General features: G+C 34.7%; 1 protein-coding gene across 1 annotated transcript in view; it reads right to left on the reverse strand.

Moving 5' to 3' along the window:
• The window catches only part of Syt7 (Synaptotagmin 7), a 703,683-nt gene extending 684,339 nt beyond the window's left edge, over positions 1 to 19,344 (reverse strand). Inside the window, exon 1 of the mRNA XM_074179490.1 lies at positions 19,111 to 19,344. The gene's annotated coding sequence lies outside the window, so the exon portion shown is untranslated. The remainder of the gene's footprint in view (positions 1 to 19,110) is intronic.
• Positions 19,345 to 21,086: the final 1,742 nt, after the last annotated feature.

A 21,086-nucleotide genomic window follows, 5' to 3' on the forward strand; every position in this document is an offset into this window, starting at 1 on the left:
ACGTGTTGCAATTTTGTTAACTGTAATATACAATAGCTTCCTTAAGCGTTTTCATACTCAGTATGAAAACATTTGAGGAAGCCTTTGTACAGCGAAACACGTGTTGCAATTATAGCTTCCTTAAGCGTTTTCATACTCAGTATGAAAACATTTGAGGAAGCCTTTGTACAGCGAAACACGTGTTGCAATTTTGTTAACTGTAATATACAATAGCTTCCTTAAGAGTTTTCATACTCAATATGAAAACATTTGAGGAAGCCTTTGTACAGCGAAACACGTGTTGCAATTTTGTTAACTGTAATATACAATAGCTTCCTTAAGCGTTTTCATACTCAGTATGAAAACATTTGAGGAAGCCTTTGTACAGCGAAACACGTGTTGCAATTTTGTTAACTGTAATATACAATAGCTTCCTTAAGCGTTTTCATACTCAGTATGAAAACATTTGAGGAAGCCTTTGTACAGCGAAACACGTGTTGCAATTCTGTTAACTGTAATATACAATAGCTTCCTTAAGCGTTTTCATACTCAATATGAAAACATTTGAGGAAGCCTTTGTACAGCGAAACACGTGTTGCAATTTTGTTAACTGTAATATACAATACCTTCCTTAAGCGTTTTCATACTCAGTATGAAAACATTTGAGGAAGCCTTTGTACAGCGAAACACGTGTTGCAATTTTGTTAACTGTAATATACAATAGCTTCCTTAAGCGTTTTCATACTCAGTATGAAAACATTTGAGGAAGCCTTTTCACAGCGAAACACGTGTTGCGATTTTGTAAACTGTCCAAACAACTGATTTCTCAATGGCTATCAGAGCCTACAGTGCAGGTAATTTTTGTATCCCTTTTACTTCGAAGATTAAAAATGTCATTTCCGTATTTATTTTCGAAGACTAAATTATCACTTCTCAACCCAATGAATTAAATAAAATCGTGACGAACAACAAATACATTAACATGTCATGAACATATTTTTTGGTGTTTTTTACAACTTTCATAAACATACTAAAAAAAGTCCTGAAAAACATCTCAATTTTCATTTTGTATCGTCAGATAATTTATACATGTAGTTTTACGTCACCTTGTATGATATTTTCAAATTTTTTTCAATTTCCGTTAGTATTTGAAGTATTGCCCTCATCACGGCCCCGATAAAAAATTACATTTGCGTGCTTTTGTGTACATTTGCTGAAACTCGACTTGGAATATAGTTCAGTACCCAATATTGTATTTCAACTTTGAAGGATGAAATTGTCAATGAAACTACTAATTGTAACCTCAAATCCATCATCCAAGAAACCAAAACCGTCTCACTGTTTATTCCATTTACAGAGCTGCTTCCGTTTTCATCATTAGATACACCTCAGTCGAATAATATTACTTGCCACGGGCTTGAATAGAATGGAATCCTTTCACGTGTCTGGAATTTATGCGCTGAAAAAATCATTGTTTGTATTGTGTTCGAATATTGCCTTGTCTGTATGAATGAGACGGTTTTCACAAATGAGATTCATTTCATGTTTTTCATTCGACAAAGTGGTCTCTATATATAACTTTGTTGTTTTTTAGCTTGGAACAGGGTCACACTATTGATCAAAAAATGGCAACTGGCAGCTTGAACTAGTGAAGGAAAATGTTAATGTAAATGAATAACCTAACATTTGAAAAGTCATGAACAAATCACATAGATGGTGGTCTATAATGAGGAGTATGATAAAATATTTCAGATGAAAGTTATATGGTTTACTTTGTTGCTTATTTTCAAAATATTTTTGAATATACAGAGTGTTCCTTTGAAGCGGGGTAACACAAATCATCATTTTCTTAAATAGCACCTCCTGTAGATTTTTTCATCGTTGAACTGAGCAGAATGTTTCGAAAATTTTGCGGCGTTTTCAATCAATTGCTGAAGTTAAGAAAAACTTTGGAAAAACAGACTACCACAAATGCAATCATAAAAAATTCATGTATAAAATCCTAGTAAAATTATTGAAAATGTTGGCATGTACTGAAATTATACAATAACATAAGTACTGGATGTTTTACTTGAAAAAGTAGTTTTTGATATTTGAAGTTTGTCAAGTTGATGCCTTTTCATCCCTCTCTTGGTATTGCATGTCTCAAATATCTCTGCTTGAATTCTATTACGGAGGTCTGTTTTTCCGAAGATTCTCTTTCTTTCAGCAATAATTCGACAACGCAGCAAAATTTCGAGAAGGATAAATATCTTCCCATGTTAAACATTTTGCTTAGTGCAACAGCAAAAAAATTTACGAGGGGTCCATTTAAAAGTATGATGATTCGTATCGCCCCGCTCGAAAAGAACACTCTGTATATTCCAAGATATTTCAAATGAGCAACAAAGTAAACCATATGAATTTCATCTGAAACATTTTATCATACTCCTCGTTATCGGCGAGATACTGTACTTCTTCACACTAATGGGCCACCCTGTATACTGAATTTATTCAATGTCGAGCTGAAGAGTTCGTAGGCTAACATAGAAACATATTTTTTTATGAAATTTGATTTTTTTATCCAATACAGGTGCTTTTAAAGATTATAGCGGCCAAACAATTATTTGATACCATTTTTATAATACGAATTGTATTTAGCCTCGAAATGTGCCTCAGTTTCTGAAGTTCTCAGCTTTCTCAGGTCTGACAATAAGGAAAAGTCACTTGGGGCCAGATCTGGAGGATACGGTGGATGCGAAAACAATTCTAAGCCCAAAACATGCAATTTTGTCATCGTTTCCATTGATTTGTGACACGTTGCATTGTCTTGATGAAACAACTTTTTTTTCTCTTCAAATGGGGCCGTTCTTCAGCGATTTCGTCCTTCAAACACTTCCATAACGTTATGTAATGGTCGCTATTGATGTTTTTCCCCATTAGTTGATGAATATTTGGTTTACCACATGCAGTCTATTTAAATGACGATTGTTTCAACTATTGTCACACATAGATGTATAAATTCAGGTTTTTTATGGTGGAACAGCTTCAAATACTCCTCAGAATCATCAATTCCTTATTGTTTTTGGTCTATTGTGAGCTTGCGCGAGACCCACTTTGAATAGAGCTTTCGCACTTTCCCTTGATGTCTTTTTAGCCTCCGCTATCTTGATCAACTCCGCTTTACGGTCATCCAAAATTATTTTGTGGACTTTGTTTATGTTTTCGTCGGTAACAAACTCTTTTTGGGGCTCATTTCACCTCGTTTAAACTCAGAAAACCACTTCTCAACTCCGAATAATGTTGTCAAGCCAAATCTTGACTTCAACAATTTTCTTTTCGCCAAAAAAGCAGTGCTATATCAACACACAAACAGTGACGGCTCGTGCATTGGAGAACAAGGGAGGCTTAAGTCATATAGACTATATACACACAGAAAAGCGTGTAAACCATTTAAATGGCCGGCCATGACCGCAGCCCCATTACAGGTTTGCGCAATTAACTTTTGCCTAAAATTATAGGTATCAAACGTACGAATTAAAAAATAAACAAATCGTCAGCTGTGCGCCCAGATGAAACATCATGAAAACCCATAAAACGTTCTACCACATTACCATCTTTGACATATCTAAAAACGATTGAAAATTGTGATGGACAGGTAGTATCGGTAGTTTCATCAATTTCCCATGCAAAAAATGAAACACTTTCAATCTCCTTGCTTACATTTTCCTTAATAATATATGCCAACACTGTCTATAATAAGCTTATTTTGGATTGTTTTTGAGGTGCCCCAAAAAAACTACCGTTAAAAAAATTGCCAAATTGTGAATCGTATCTGACACATAACACGAGGTAAATTTTTTAAATCGGAGTATCCTATTTTAGACTACGTTTGGTATTCGGTTTGTACGGAAAATAAAACACAGGACCAACAAAAAAGTTTTTCTCGTTTAATGGTGCTGGTTAACCAATCGAAGTTATTGTAGCAACTAATATTAAATCCTCGATTTTGTCGATTATCTGACGTTTTAATTAAGATCAAATTTGGTTGAGGCCTTCCCAGATTTTTAATAATGTAAAATTCATCATGATAAGATAAAGACCTAAAATTATTTGTCAGCAACCAATCCACTATATCGTCAGATTTTTTAATTTCGTCCAACTTATCCATAATAAATGAAAAAAAACTTACCGAAAAGTGAAAACCTGAAAACACCTTAAAATTGAAAGAAAACACTTTAAAAAAACATTAAAAATATTACCATAATACTGCCTGTTTCATACACAAATAACAAATATTATCAAGAAATACTAAAACGATTTACCGAAATATTTTTCAGTCCCGGTCCGTCACGGCATCCCGTCCGGATAATTGAATAAAAAACAAACGCAGTCGTACACTAACAAAAACCAACTGGAGGCTAGCCTCCCCTGGCGCTATAATTTCTGCAACTGAAATTACAAATCGTGATGTATGTCACTGGTTGGATCGGTCTCGTGGAGCCTGTGTTTTTTAAAGTGGTCGGAGGCTTGGCTCCCTTGCAACGTATGACATTTATTATTTCGGGTTGATAGTTTATTCGTTATTCGTTCATGGGCGGTGCGTTTGAGTTTTGTTAATGCAGGATACAGTGTGGTACGTACTGCGTAGTGAGTGATAGTGTTTTTTGGACATATTATGTATTTATATTAAAAATTAATGGTAAAGTAATGATACCCAAGCATTTTTAGAAGAAAATAATCATAATTATTTGTGAATATCTTTTAATTTATTGCGATGAATAGCCTCAAATTTTATGGCCAGGCTAAGCCTCCCTTGCCTCCTCTGACGAGCCGTCGCTGCACACAAAATTCCTTCTCATACGTTTTCTTCAAACCAACAAAAATTGCTTCACTCAAAATGTTCTGTCTGTTCAAATTATTTGTTTTCGAATGAATTCGAAACTCACCTAGCTAATATTAAGAATGTGATAGGATTAACTGAAAAAATTAAAATAACTAACGACGGCACTGATCTCTCAACTCACAAAAGGTTGAAAATGATTACAGTTTCAGGGTCTAGTGGTTATAGGATATAATGGGTTAAAATAGGTTTTAAAAATGTAAAAATAAAAAAGAAACATATTTCTATTACTCAATAGATTACTCCACACAAATGACAATACAGAAGATGATGGAGACAACAGTTTTGAAATAAACTGACAACGATATACAAAAAAAACTGTGTGGTTTGAGGTTCAACTCAGTACACTTCGAATTTCACTGTTTACTCTTCCAGTTAGAGAACTGCCTTTATGTGGAATAAACTTTTCAGAACGTTTTTCCAAATGAATTCAATCACCAGCATTTCAAATCAAACGTGAATAGCTACTTTCGCACAGTCACCGCTCTCAGAATGCCTTAAGGATTCCTGTAGTGCTTGTGTTTCGTCCTTGAACAAATGAACCATCGTAATGTTTTTCTTCAAGCTCAACCTCCATGAGTTTCTGAGGTTTTTTTCGTCCAACAACACATATAAAGAACACACATCAACACATATAAAGAAACTCTTTCCAGGGAACTTCACGATTTGAAATAATTAATGTCAAAGGATAAAACTACCCACAATCCGGCTGATTACCACCACAAAGAACGGGGTCTCACGTCCGTACCGCCTCGGTTAATAATTTAATTGGAGAATCCGACCCATTTCCCTACTGCGATAATGACTTCAGTATGTTTCATATTCATCACTCAAATGTGGATGAATATTCTCGGGCCAGGCGCCTGAAGAAAGGTTAAATTCAAAGGCCACTTGGGAATTATTCTCGAGCTTGTATTATAATATAGTATGCGATACAAGTAGAAAGTGTATAACATATTCGAATCTGTAGTCTTACGGTTAATCTTTCTTTTAAATTTATTTTCAGTACAAAAGATAAATCCGAAGGGATATCGCGGAAACTTATTGAAGTTCATATGCGCTCAGAGAAAACCAATAAATATTGTATATGCTACACGGAAAGGTCTGATATCGAATACATAGAATATAAACGAATATTGTTTCACTTGAGTTGAATATGAATTATTTGAGATCAAAAAATATTCATTACAACGATGCTAATGATGTTAATTGGCATAAAAGAAAAGAAACGAGAATTTATCACATACAGAAATCAACTAAATGAATTGATTAAAACGACAAAATACAATTATTATAAAAGTAAAATAAGTAAAAGCAAAGGTAACAGTAAACTTTTATGGGAAACAATCAAAGAAGTGAGCGGCGAAAACAAAAGCACAAATCAAATAAAATCAATTCTCAATGAAAAAGGAGAACTCATTGAAAATCAATCAGATATTGCTAATATATTCAATGATTTTTTCACAAATATTAGTCCAAAACTCGCTGGCAAAATATTCAAACCTCAAAATTGCTAGTATAAAGCCCATTCATAAAAAGAGAGACAAAAATGTTCCATCAAATTATAGACCAATATCATTGATATCAAATTTTGCTAAGATATTAGAAAAAATATTGAAAACCAGACTTGACTGTTACTTAGCGCAAAGTGATACTCTTTCTGTCAAACAATTTGGCTTCCGAAATGATAAATCGACTCAGGATGCTATTTCCTTCCTAACCAGACAAATGTATGATGCACTTGATAAAGGAGGGGTGTCACTTTGTTTGTTTCTCGACCTTGCTAAGGCGTTCGACACTGTCGATCATTCCCAGTTGTTGGAAGCCTTAGACAGTATTAGCATCCGAGGAAGTGCTTTAAAATTTTTCCAATCTTATTTGGACTCAAGAAAACAATTCGTGACTATGAACGGATGTATAAGTGAAGGTAGAACTGTACTTTGCGGAGTTCCACAAGGAACAGTTCTAGGGCCAATCCTCTTCGTGATTTATATAAACAGCTTACTCACCTTGCAAACATGTGGAAATATCATCAGCTATGCTGACGATACGGATATCTTTTATAACGCAGACTCTTGGGACAACTTGAAATATATCGTTGAAGAAGATTTTAGCAACCTGATAGATTGATTTAATCACAAACTACTCACCATCAATTTTGAAAAATGTTCCTACCGCTGAGCTGTTATGCTTCCAACTTGCCTAACTATGAAAAGTTATCTTTCAACAATCACGGAACTACTTTTGAAATTAGCGCAACCGACTAAATTAAATACCTTGGTGTCACTGTTGACAGACACTTAAGATGGAATATACATGTCGACAACGTAACAAATTCCCTCAGAAAATTAATATATAAATTCAGAGTATTATCAAAGATGCTTGATATGCCTGAATTGATCACAACTTATTATGCACTCGTTGAATCTAGGCTCTGGTATGGCATAATAGGCTGGGGAGGTGTAGCTAACACACATTTAAATAAATTACAAACTTTACAAAATATGTTGATCAAAATACTATTCAAAAAAGATCGATATTACTCCACAAATCTACTATATAACGAAACAAAAGTTTTTGATATCAGACAGCTATTCTTTCATAAAATTTTGATACATCAATACAAAAATAAAGATAGCGTAGTTTTAGTATCGCATTCCTATCATACAAGAGCAAACGTAAACAAAAAGTCAACTATACCTATATCCTATAAAGCTATTGGGCAAAGATGTCACTCTTACCTTGGACCCAGACTTTTCAACACCTTGAGTTCAGAACTCAGACAATCTCCTTTTTTTATATTCAAAAAAAGTTAAAAAAAAATACATCCCGGGCGTAGATCGAATAAAAATACATGATCTTATTGATATGAAAAATTCCCACCAATCATAACAGGAAATAACTATGTGTACACATGTATCATCTAGTTATTCAATTCTGGGAATAACAAATTGACTGTGTTACCAATCTCAAAGTATATATGTACAATTTTGTTTCTAAATATATTTACAAAAAAAATGAAAAAAAAAAATTTTCATATAAATTCTGAAATATATAACTAACCATACATTATATATGTAAAATTATTGCTAATATACATTATCATACATTATATACTAACCACACTTTGAACATTGTAGAGTTTTCCACTAATAGCTTTCTACGAAAGCAAAGAAATCATGTTAATCTCACTTAGTCGAGAAACCGCACATAATAACCTCAAGATAAGTGAATAAAATCAACATCAATCCCTACGGACAAGATTATCTTTTGTAGGGCTTTTGTTTATTTCTTGTAATTTCTTCATTCTTTGTAAATTTCCAATGTAACCATTGCCTTTCATGAAATAAATTGATTGATTGATTGATTGATTGATAATTATAAAAATAAACGTAATGCTGTCGTAAATATTATAAAGGTGAAGAAAAGTCAATATTATGTTAATCAGATTGACAGTAACAAACATAACCCACATTGAATGTGGAAAACTCTAAAAACAATAATCAATCCAAAACAGTTCACAAACTATTTTGCTAATGATATTCAATACGAAAAAAATAATCAAAAAGTTATCATTAGAGAAAAACAAGAATTGACTAATTGTTTCAATTAATTTTTTGTAAATAGTATTAAAGACATTATTTCTGATATTGAAGATATTGGATTTACCTGTCACATCGACTACGTTGATGAAGAGGGTTTCAGTGATTTTAAAATACTAACTCTTCAAGAATTGAAAGTAATTGTATCCAATTTAGCAAACAAAGGATCACAAGTAGATGCATTATCGAGCAAAATTATAAAGAGTAGTTTTGAAGTAATTGGACATGTGTGGTGTCATTTTGTCAACACCTCGTTACAAAATGGTAGTTTTCCAGATGATCTAAAAATAAGTACAGTTACGCCTATCGAAAAAGTTCCAAACACAAAAAAATGTGATGAATATCGGCCTACTCAATAATTACAGTATATCAACATTATGCACTGATAATTCATTTTAATCAATATGGAATTCACATCATTGATATACAACTTCATTCGAGTATATAAGTGAAGATTATACTTTCGGGTATAAGAAAGTTTGAAACATGTAGACATCTTAGTTCGTTCACGTACTTCACGTACAACTTTATTCGCCGGATCAATGCGAATGCAACCCTATACCATATCAAAAAGTTTCCCATTTTTATTTTCAAGGACTACATGCTCCGTGAAGAAATTTGAGACGATAAAAGTTAACGTCAGTACAAAAAGTTATGGAACATTTCTACTAAGTGCTTATGGCTGTACCAATTAAAAAATCATGTCCATCATAACAGGGGATCGCTTCTTAAAGTTGGTTGTAAACAATTCTTTCCTATCGATTGGAAGCATTTCCAAGCAGTGCTTGTGGTAATTTGGGATTTATGAATAGTTTGTCACACAAAGAGAAAAAAGCAATAGAGAACAACATAAAAGAATCAAACGGAACGAGGAATATTCCGTCAGTCAGCAGCTTAATTGCTTTCCAGGCCTGTATGGCCAGCAATCCAGACCATAGACAATCTGCTAAGTCTTCCTATCGAGTATAGTCGTTTTTGTCGAAAACGAATTTGTAGAACAGATTAGAGTACAAGCTTTCATCGAAAGTAGAAGAGCAGCCAATCCTGGATGCTTGTCATAAGAATAGCTTGTTGACCATGAACGCTGTATTGATGGCTGCAACAGAGTCTGAAGCTAGCTTCTAGCTGATCATCAATCGGGATAAGGGATTTTTCAAAAAATAAAACGTTGTCAAAGTTATAAAAAACGGGGGCACCTGCAGATAGATCGTCGAAAGTGACAGATATCCCAAAGTCTTTAAAGAAGAAGTGGCCTAAACACAAGGAAATATAGTAACGTGAGAAAAACGAGAAGCAGTTGGTTTTTTGGGGTGTAGGTTGGCTTTCGATACACAAAACGTCTCATACAAGGTCCACTGAATCATAGAGAATGCTCCTCCACCATTGATATAATGTGCCCATCGGTTTGATTGAACATAGATCTATTTTGATTTGAGTTCAACAAATTCCCAAAAAAAAGCTAGTGCTACAGGGAGTGTAAACAGGGAAGCTATAAAACTTTTCATTCAGAAATTTAAGGAATAAATATTACAAGGGAGAACAAGAAACCCCTCAAGGCGACATGATGTGTCTATTTTAATGTTTCAACTGTAATACGATAGTGAAATTGTTCATTTTATTCACAAACAGTCCCTCGATGAAAAAGTATCCTTCTCTTCATTATCTGCATTACCCTATCTTATTATCTTGCCACCAATTCAATATTCAATTATGACTTCGTATTAACAAGTTATGACTGTTTCGAAATGATTAATTAATGTTGATATCATTTTATCTGGAATAATTTATGAAGAGGGTTTGTGTAGGTAATTAGAACAGAACAGTAATCAAGAACAAAGCTATTTCCGATAACTTGGAAAGTCTCGCTGTTCGCACATAATAAAGAACAATGAGAGCGGTTCGGCAAGTTCATTAGGTGAAAATCTAAATTACAATAGAATTCAAAACATATGAAATCTCCTAGTAATTAGATTTTTCATCTGAAAATGTCGATAACGACTAACCTTCCACTCTTCAGAATATCAAAACAAATAAAAAAATTAGTAGATGCAACACAAATAGTTCTCCCATACATCAGACAACACTCTTCTACACGTTCGTTTTACCAAACCATGTGGAATTTGTGTGTGATTCATTTCACGTCAGGAATTTCACTCAATGAAGGTTTCTCAGATAGCTGAACCTGCTTCCGTGGATAAATGCTTCAAACCCATTTGTTTGATATCACAAAATGAGGCGACCCTACTGATAACTCAGTATATTTATTTTTCTGTGTCCTGCAATCAACTGTTGCCTGTCACTGCTCTTGGTTGATGGCGGTAAGTAAAACAGAAACAATTGTCTACGGTTTGTTGTTTTAACTGCTTTGCTACGTCAAATTGTTGAATCACCAAGCCACATAGAAATTAGTTATGCAGAGCTATAGCTTGTAGAACCTTTCATGCATTGAAAATATGTATCCACCCATTTCAACTCATTTTCTAACTTTTTCGGTGCTTTCGCCATTATTTTAAAACTAGTAATTCCGCTTTGAAGAATTTGGTGGAGTCGCCAGTACTGAAGTTTTGGACCGGTAACAATTGTCTTCGGTTTGAAGTTTTAAGTGCTTTGCTACACGAAATTGGTGAATCACCAAGCCACATAGGAATTATTTCTGCAGAATCATAGATTGTGGAATCTACCGTGGAACTTTTTGAGGGTTCTCAAACTTTTTGCGCTTTCGCCATTTTTAAGATAGTGCCCGGTTTTAATAATTTGGTGGAGTCGCCGGTTGTTAAAGTTTTGAAATTTGATATCCTGGTAACGAACTTTGATGGTGAAGATTCTATATCCAATTCATCTCCAAAGTTAGTTTGAATTGGTGTAAAAATAATCCGAGTTATTTTGTCAATGTTAATGTAGTGAAGTGAAATAATTACCAGGAGCATATCAGCTTTAATTACTATTAGATTCAAATCCTAATCGAAAATAATTTCGAAATAGTTGTGTAGATGAACGAACTATGACTTTTTTTGAAAAAACGTCTTCAAATTTTCAAATACCTTATTTAAGCAAATTCAAAAAAAATTTCTCATTGATGGTATTGAACAAGCAAAGAACAAGACTGAGATAAAATCCATACATTCACGAATTATGCACAAAAGAATTTTGATAGCTTGGGGAATTCAATGAATTTGAGTGAGTAGGAATTTTTCAGCAATATATTCGCCTACGAAGACCAACGAAGATTGTAAATTCAGCCCATTTTCAACATTCATTGGGCTTGTTTCCAGAGGTCATTAGTTTCCCATTTCACAAAAGTGTTTTATAAGTTATTTGGAAAAGCACTCTACAAGAAGGATTTGCAATTCACATATTCAGAATAGAATAGGCATACATGAATATATTTTCTTGAAAATGAACAGTCTATTGAGAAATCTTTTTTCACAACTAGACTAGTTTTGCACGAGCAAATCCAAAATGTGATTTTCCGTAACATTTCATTATTGTGAATTTTTCGAATCAGCAAATGAATACTAGTTTCACCCTCGAAAAATGGCAAGCTTCAAAAACGCAGATTGCGTCTTTGGGTGGAAAGTCTTTTTTTCTGAGGGAAACTCATATACATAATTTCTTCCTGGTATGGGGTATGTTAACAATCAATTCATACATATTATGTTGATTCTTTCACGATAATACTCATCTCTAGAAAGTTCATTCTCTGGATATTGAATTATATATTGCTACTACTAGGAATTCTTCAAATACCTAACTTATAACAGAACAATAAAATATATAGACTGAGATATGAGTGTGAAATATGAATTCTTTGTGTCATGTACCAGATACATTTTTCCAATTATATACATTTCTTTTTTCATTATAATACGAGGTTGGTTAAAAAAATAAGTTGAATTTTCACTTTTCTCAAAAAAATATTATCAATCATCAATTTCTATTTTGTTTGCATCAAAGTAGTCTTCCTCAGATTCAATATACTTGTGTCAGTGTTTTTTCCAATTCTCGAACCAGTTTCGATCTGTATTTTTCGATATGTCCTTGACCTCTCACAGAGAATCGGTTTTCGGTTTTTATCTCCTCAGTTGTCGCAAAACGTCTTACTTTCATGGGTCGTGCCAATCTTGGGAGCAGAAAAAAGTCGCAGGAGGACGAATCTGGTGAATACGGTGGCTGGGGCATGATGACGGCGTTGTTTTGGTCAAAAACTACAGACAAGCAATGAAGAGGCAGCAGGGGACCCAGAGTACAATTAACGTATGCCACTGTCCATTTATTTCTCACAATTTGATGCAAGTTCTTTGAACCCTTTTTTCGGTATCAGAAAATCGCCAAACAGGTAAAACTTCCAACGTGCTAAACAGCTGATACTGAAAATGTGTTCGAGACAAGTGTATCAACATAAAAAAATTAAAAATCGTTAGTCGAATGTACGTAGCCCAGTAAATTTGAACTTTTACCTTATTTTTTGAAGGGACCCCGTATTTGCCGCTTAGTATTTCATTTTTTTAAATTGAAATATGTATTGATACGTGTCATACTCATTACATAAAGTTTTCAGATTCAATGAACCCATATATGTGATCCGAATTCGGGCAGCAAAATATTCCTGCACATTCCTCATCTCTTATAATGGGTTTATTTTTCGATCAGTATCGCACTTGCCCACTTACTTCATTTGCAGTATTCTGATGCTGGATGCAATAGTATCGTGATCGAGCATCAAAATTACTAACCACTTGATTACCCTAGTATTGATGTAGTTGATGATGGTAGTGTAATCCAAATTTTTTCGTCGAATATTCTGCTGTTCGGGTTTTTTTTTAACCAACTCAACCTCGATTGAATTATGGTATATATACAGCACAGACTAGCCGAAAAATATTCTATAAGAGACACACCTGCCTTGAGTATTCGTAAATAGGAATTCAAGTTAATGTTTGGACTCTTATCGTATAAGGAAGTCTAGTAGAAATAAAGAGGATTGAAGAAGAGCAGTCACGCTAATTTGCCGTTTATCCATTCTATATTCTACAGCTCTTCCACTTCCGTAGATATTTGCCTTTTCTACCGAGTGTATTTTCTGTGTTCAATTAGTTGAGAATTATGGGCGAACTTATATCCGAAAGATTTAATCAAGTCACAAACATCAATAAAACGTAACTGTTATCTTAATGAGGAATCTGTGCAAGCTATATTCCAGGGAAATTGGAACGGCAGAGGATTTTTTCCTCTCTGTCACTCTGATATTGTTGGTACTAATTACTGCAATGGGTTTTATTGCATTTATTTCGAATAGGTATGCCATATTGGATCCACTTCAGCATATATTATCATTTCAATTGTGCCGTCTCGAAGGTTTGGCAAAACCAGGACATCAAAACGGTAAAATGTATCTCTCAGTACAGCCACACTTGAAAATGGTTTCAAAGTCAAAGCCGAAACGTCGAACAATGCAAAACTTTGAGCGCGGTTCAACTCGAAATCAGATGTTTAAATTTCTAACCGCGGAAATCTATTCTATTCGTATACTTATCTGGTGACGTTTCGAACACTTTATCCATCTTCAATGCCAAACCTACGATTAATTTGATATTATCAGTGTGAATAATAATAATATCAAATTGATTTGCATCAAAAGATGAATTATATATGCAGAATTTCATAAATTCAAATGATTTATCAAGTGCAGTGATTTTTTTCCCTTTTTACATTTGTATTTATTTTTAATTTAATATTCTGATCATTTATAAATTTGTAGACAGTAACAATTCTGAATAAAAACTATTTCAAATATAAATTGTCCCTCTCAAAATAAAATATTCAAACAAAATTAGTTCTCACGATATTTCAATTGTCTTCGCATCATTCAGAATATATAATTAGAAAATTTATTCCAATACCCAGTCCGACGCCTATTGATACTATCTTAAACGCAATATGATGAACAGCGTCAGCCGCCTTTTTTGAAGTTCTTTGTGGCAAGTCACTATTTTGATGGCTCGTTGGCGGCGTCCTCAAGAAGCATAGCGGGTAGAAATATCTCAGTGACTTTGTGGATGAATTTCAGTGCCACTTGCTTAAGACGACTATGTTGCTTTCTTTGATTTACCAGCGTATTTGCTTCCTGGAAATTCTTCCATGTAGAGAGTTTATTTTGAACATGGGCAACTTTTCTGGTGAAAGCGGAATCCGTTATAACACGTTGAATGCCATGATAATCATTTTCTTCTAGTAACGGATTGAACCACGAGGGTTGAAACTATTCTTCGAAACTGATCCCTTTGAAGATAAAACTATTTTTTCCGGAAAGGAGATATTGAAGGTGGGATTTATCGACACCTTGTTTGATGAAAAAATAATAACATTTCTACAAATCCAACAATATGTGGAAAGTGAAGTCATCCAGTGAAAGTCAACATCCATTATCGAAATTATCAGTCCTGCTGATAACAAATACCAACCTGTGTAAATTACGCGATAAGAAAGATTTTGCCGAAAACGAAGTGAAGAAACGATTTCCACCCAACATCAGAAGTGTGTTTGGTCGCGCATCGAAAGACAAAAGCTTTCTCAAGCGCTTGCATAGCGAAACACGTGTCGCGGTTTTTGTAAAATCCTTTATAGTGGAAATTATACACTAAACTGTATCAATTAGTTTTAATATAGATTTATTTTCATCAAGTGTCAGCCAGTTCAATTCAATTAAGCGTGCATTTTTCGAATACATTTGTTTTAATAATAACAATAATAATAGATTTCATTGGCCCAGACTACAAAATAGAATTATGAAATAGAATACAAACTCAAAATACAAACTTATCTAGTAATCCGGCAAAAGGCAGAGTTTGGTCTTGACAGTAAGGTGAGTTATCGAAAAATTGTATGTATTATACAGAATATATATTCAGTAAAGATTATAATTAGCATAAAGAAAATACACTATGTCAGACCACACAAACTAATCTATAAACAATGGAGAAAGATTTCTCATTTCAATAAGTATACAATTATAAACCTGGGCCATATTGTAGGAAGATGACTTGAAAAGAGAAATTTTGAAACGAGGAACTTTACTGTAAAGATATCGCGGATTTTTAAACAACAAAATGTTGTGTATACGAGAACAAAAATGAAGTAAATGCCTTTTTCTCATATCTATCCAGCCCAATTCAGAAAATTCAGACGAAATATGACTACGTCGACGACTATCAGTTTGCAAGGCAGGCCCATTTATGCAGTCAGCATAATTAAAATGTGTCAGAACAAGGGATTCGCATAGCATGATCTTACATTTTCTTCTTAATTCTATTAGAGTAAATAGGTTTCAAATTACTAAATGCTTTTTCATGACAAAGGAAGCATGATTACTAAATTTTAGTTCAATATCTAGCATGAGCCCCAGATTTCTGCCACAACTTGAAAATATTAATGGCGAATTGTCTAGAAAAAGGGTTTGATTGTGTTTGATTCTTTCTCGTGCTCCTTTGCGTTCAAAAAGCAATGCTGGATCTATCGTCAAACAGAATTTTTTCGATGAAGAAGCCAAAGTTTGTAGATCGAAATTCATATGGTCACAGGCAAGACGAATATCACTTTCTTCAAAGGACATGTAAAGTTGTGTGTCGTCAGCGTAATAGTGAAGTAAGAAGTGACGTATATGTTTATGAAATTGCAAAGTATAAATAGTATACAGAAGAGGTCCAAGGATTGATCCTTTGGGCACTCCTCTTTTTATAATTTATAATACTTTCTAATGAATTTGAATGTACCCGCAAAACTGAGTCCCACGTTGTAATACCGTATCTCAAGTGGCTTTCCACTAAGATGGAATATAGTTTTTCTGCCTCCTTCGTTGGTAAACATGTTTTGAGTAGTAGGAGTTTTTCAATAGTATATTTCATATGAGCGTCCCATTCCAAATGACTATCGATATATTTATACCTAAATATTTAATTTCCACTATATCACGCTGAATGTTGAGTCCTATTCGGACAGCTATTCGATATAAATATCGTAGCTGAAAGGCAAAAGTTGTTTTTTTTTCAGATTGGCTGTTAGAAGACGGTGGTCAAACTATTTCTTCACTAGTGTAAAGTATTTTTCAACCTCTTTTTCAAGAGAACTCCAGGTTTCCGCCTCATAAAATATTGCGTGTCATCAGCATAAACAATGATATCACCTTTACTGTGCAATTTGAATAAATAATCAATATGAATATTAAAACTGATTAAAACAGTTCATTGTACGATTTTCACTACAAATGTTTTTACAAACACCGCGACACGTGTTTCGCTATACAATAGATTCCTCAGGCGTAAACTGAAAGCTAGGTACTTCTAAATTACAACTATTTTATACTCTAACATATTCCCTACTTGTATGCCTACTTTCTAATGAATGAATCTACCATAAAAAGTCAGGTATGAATTCATTAACTATATGAATAAATTTTTCGAAAGTACCGTAAAAGTACTCAACTATTCTTACCTGGAAATGAAGAGATTCAATAATGAGGAAGTATTCAGTTCAGTTTAATCGTTCATAAGATTTTTAATTTGTTTATTTCCATACTCTCTAACAGGTAAAGTTTCAAGCCTTCCTTCTGAAAATGGAGGGGCTGGAATTCATGGTTGAACTCATATCCCGTCGTGATTAAATGAGTTGCATATGTGGAATATATTTTTCCATTCTGGATACTATTTTTGTGTTCCTTTATGCGGGCTTTGAAAGTTCTTCCAGTTTGACCCATACAAAACATCGGACATGACCCACATGATAATTTATACACTCCCGATTTTTCTGAAACTGAACTTTTATCTTTGTTATTCTCAATGTGCCTAAGTTGTTCTTGGTTTTGAAAGCAATATTTACAACTTTGTTGTGCAGAAAATCTGAAATATTTGTAGTGGGTTAGTCTAAGTAGGTGAAGGTTCTATAACTATCATCTTCTCTTCGAATTGAGTAAACTTCCTTCAAAGCTTGGCTATACAACTTTTTTGATAATGGAGAATGTATTAGACTATCGTAATCATTGTTGACGTCTGTTTTATTATGTTCAGTTCTTTATTGAAATTCGCATCTGACAAGAAAACGTTTATCAGTTTGTGAATGCTGCCACTTTGTGCTTTGTGTGAATAATGAACAAAAAAAAGGCCCAATACTGTGCCTTGGGGAACAACACAAATAACTTGCTTTTGGTTTCATTCGTTATGTAAGAGTTCAACCACTGTATCAAATTATCTGAAAATTCTAATGTTACTAGTTTTTCAGCAACAAATGTATTGCCCTCTGTATCAAACGCGGAACACGCGATACGATCTTGCGAAATTCAGAGATCAATCAAAAAAGTCACCATTTTAGTACTGTTTCACAGAGGGTCATCCTTAAAAGAAACAATCTCAGGTGTACCGCAGGGAAGTATTTTAGGACTCTTGGTGTTTTCAGTGTTTATTTTTGATTACCCCTCTTTGTTATCACATTGTCAAATACATCTATACGCAGATGATATACAGTTATATTTATTTTCTCATAACACCGATACAGAAAGTTGCGTGGCCAATATAAACACAGATTTGCACAAAACATTCCTATACTCGGAGAGTCATGGACTGAAAATCAATCCAAATAAAACTTTGGCCTTATGCATAGAGTCTCTAAGACAAATAGTAGAAACTCAGTGTAACTTTATGGTCACTCTCGATAACGCAGACATTGACTGGGTAGACAGTGCTAAAAATCTTGGCGTAACCATAGATAGCTCTTTGTGTTTCCATGAACATGTGACAAACATTTTCAAAGTATCATTCTTCAAACTCAAATCGCGATACAAATTCAAGGATCAGTTATCAGAAGAAATGAACAGAAGAAAGAAACTCTTATTGACCCACATATCGAATATTGTTGTTCGGTGCATTACAATTTTTTACCGCAAGCAGAAGTTACAACGTATTCAAAATACTTGCATGCTATTCGTATGCTGTCTACCATATGGTGAACATGGCACACCATTTTTGTTAAAAATGAAGAAGCTGAATGTGAGGTACACAGTCCAATATTTGATAAAAATTAAGTTGCTCCAAACTAAAACACCTAGTTATTTATTAAGCAGACATTCTGACATACATATGGTCAATTTGAGAATTAACTCATTCAACATACCTAGGCACCCTACTTTCCAAATTTCAAGGATGTTTTTCTTATATAGCCCCTTCTTATCTGAATGAAATTTTTCATCAATTTAAGAAAGAAATAAAATCACAGAAGCTTTGTGCTCAGTGCTAATTTAAAAATTTTAAAATTCAATGTATGGTGTTGCAATGAAATTGTTAAATGTTCAGAATATTAATAGTCATTAGCAACTATATGATCATTATTTTTTCTCTTCTCTATCATTGTTATAATAGTAAAAAAGTATTTTTATAATTATTTTCTTTCACTCACTGTATAATTTTTGAGAGGGGTGGAAGATAGTCTTTGGCTAACCCTTTTCCTTTTATGTATAAATGTATTTTCATTCATAATAAACGATATTATTATTATTAAATGAAAAATCAAATAATGAAATTTCTACAAAGGCGTTGATATGTGGAACGTCAGTCAGCAATAGTAAACATTCCTTATCAAAACACGCTGATAACAAATACCAACCTCTACAAATATCCCCGACGAGAAAGATCTCGCACTAACACACCTTAACAACGAAAATCGCCGAAAGTAAAAAAAACTCAGAAACGGTTTCCACCCAACATCACAAATTCTCAGCCGCGCGGCGCTCGAACCCAAATTCGAAAGTTTTTCGAAGAACGCGCAACCACAGAAAGCAACGCCTGGTACGGTACGCGTCGGTGTACTGGCGACGCGTCGTTGGGCGTCGAGAGCGGACCACGTGAGAGACGCAAGGCGTCCCATCGCATGTTCTGCATCCTGTATTATTTAGATGCGGCACAGCCGGCCGAATGGAAAACGTTGAAGGGATATGCGAAAGTTTTTTCGGGGGTTTCTCGCTTAATTTATTCAAATTGAACGCGTAGCTTATGAAGGGCCAGGAAGAGGTGAGTTATTTATTACGAATCGGACGGAATTTCGCAGAACTGTAGGTGTTTTTCATGGGAAAACTCGCTAACAGTTTTGACATACATCGGAATGGAATTGAAAAAGTTTTCTCGTTCATTTCATTTCTTCCTGTAAGAAATGAGGTGAAGTCGGAACTTCTCCAACAGTCATTTGTTTTTTGTATTTTCCACTACCGGAAGTTCCAGCGTTTCCTGCTCGAGATTAGGAATGTATGAAGCAGGAATACAGCTATCAAGTGACGTCAAATACCTGAAGGGAGTTCCCGTGGGGTGAGCTACTCATCGCGTCCCCAGGTGGCTCATAGGGGAACGGCCAGGGGACTGGAGGCCCTGTCGGGAAGCCAATGTGGCCTTAGGGGAGACCGGGGAGATGAAGTTTGGGGCAGCACGAGAAGTAAGCTTGTGTGCGTGAATAGTAATCGTGTTCGAAGCGACGACAGCGCCATTTGCACGAACTTCACTCTCCGCTAGTGTGTCCAAGCAGAGCGAACAGGTTAGAACTTATTTTTGCGTTGCAGAGAGAGAAAAGTGATATTGCAAGTGTTTTTACGCGATATTTGATTCGAAAACTGATGTACAGACATGTAAGTACCTGTGTTAATGTATTATTTCAATCCCGAGCTTATTATAGTAGTCCAAAACATTAAATTCAAACCAGATTTTTTCGCCGGTAAAGTTTGAGGTTAGAATTGCGTCATCTTTTTCACCTACGTGTGGATCGGGGCATAATGGGATACTATCTCGTTTTGCCCCGCCCTTGTAATTAAAATAACATTTTCTATGTACTGATAATCAAGTGACTGAAAAAGGTAAAAAACAAATAAAGAAACCTGGAAAAAAGACTGCAAAGAAGATTAAAAAGACAACTGACAAGGAAAACCTGCAGAAAAAGCGTCAAACCAAAAGGTGCAAAAAAGAAACTGAATCGGAAGATAGTTCATCCCAAGAAGAGGATGGTATACTCAGATTCAACCGAAGGCTGGGTCATCTGCGGCGTGTGCCACGGTTGGGCGCATAACTCATGTGCCGGAGTAGATGAGGAAGATGAAGAGGCACACATTTGTGAACGCTATCTACCCGATTAAAGAGCGTACTCGTCCTGCCCCACAGCGTTTCCCATCTTACCCCAGTTATGGGGCAAAACGGGAAATTTGCCGAGTTTATTTTTTCATTATTTGCCAAAAAAATTCTGTGATTTTGCATGCTACAACGTTTAATTATAAGAGAGAAATGTATAATGGTTACCTCTTCTGTTAAAGAATGTTATTAAAGAGTTTAATTTTCCTTGTATAACGAGTTTTGTCTCAGCTATCTCATCTTGCCCCAGTCTCCCCTACAGACGGTGTCGCCGGACTCCTGGTCAGTGGCTGAAATAAGTAGGGTGAAGGGAACTAAAACTCCACGAAAGCCTTTGCAAAACATGCCACCGTGGACCAGCCTACCCAAGCTAAGATGTAAGGAACAGGGAGCTATCATCTCTACTTACAGTGAACATTGTCCCATAGAAAATCAGAGATCATCAAACAGGAAGGTCCCTGGTGGAATGAAGAT

The sequence above is a fragment of the Leptinotarsa decemlineata genome, unplaced genomic scaffold, assembly GCF_025532065.1.
Source record: "Leptinotarsa decemlineata unplaced genomic scaffold, Ldec_3_MD MMD2_P_RNA_scaffold_1, whole genome shotgun sequence".
In the NCBI taxonomy this organism is placed as follows: domain Eukaryota; kingdom Metazoa; phylum Arthropoda; class Insecta; order Coleoptera; family Chrysomelidae; genus Leptinotarsa; species Leptinotarsa decemlineata.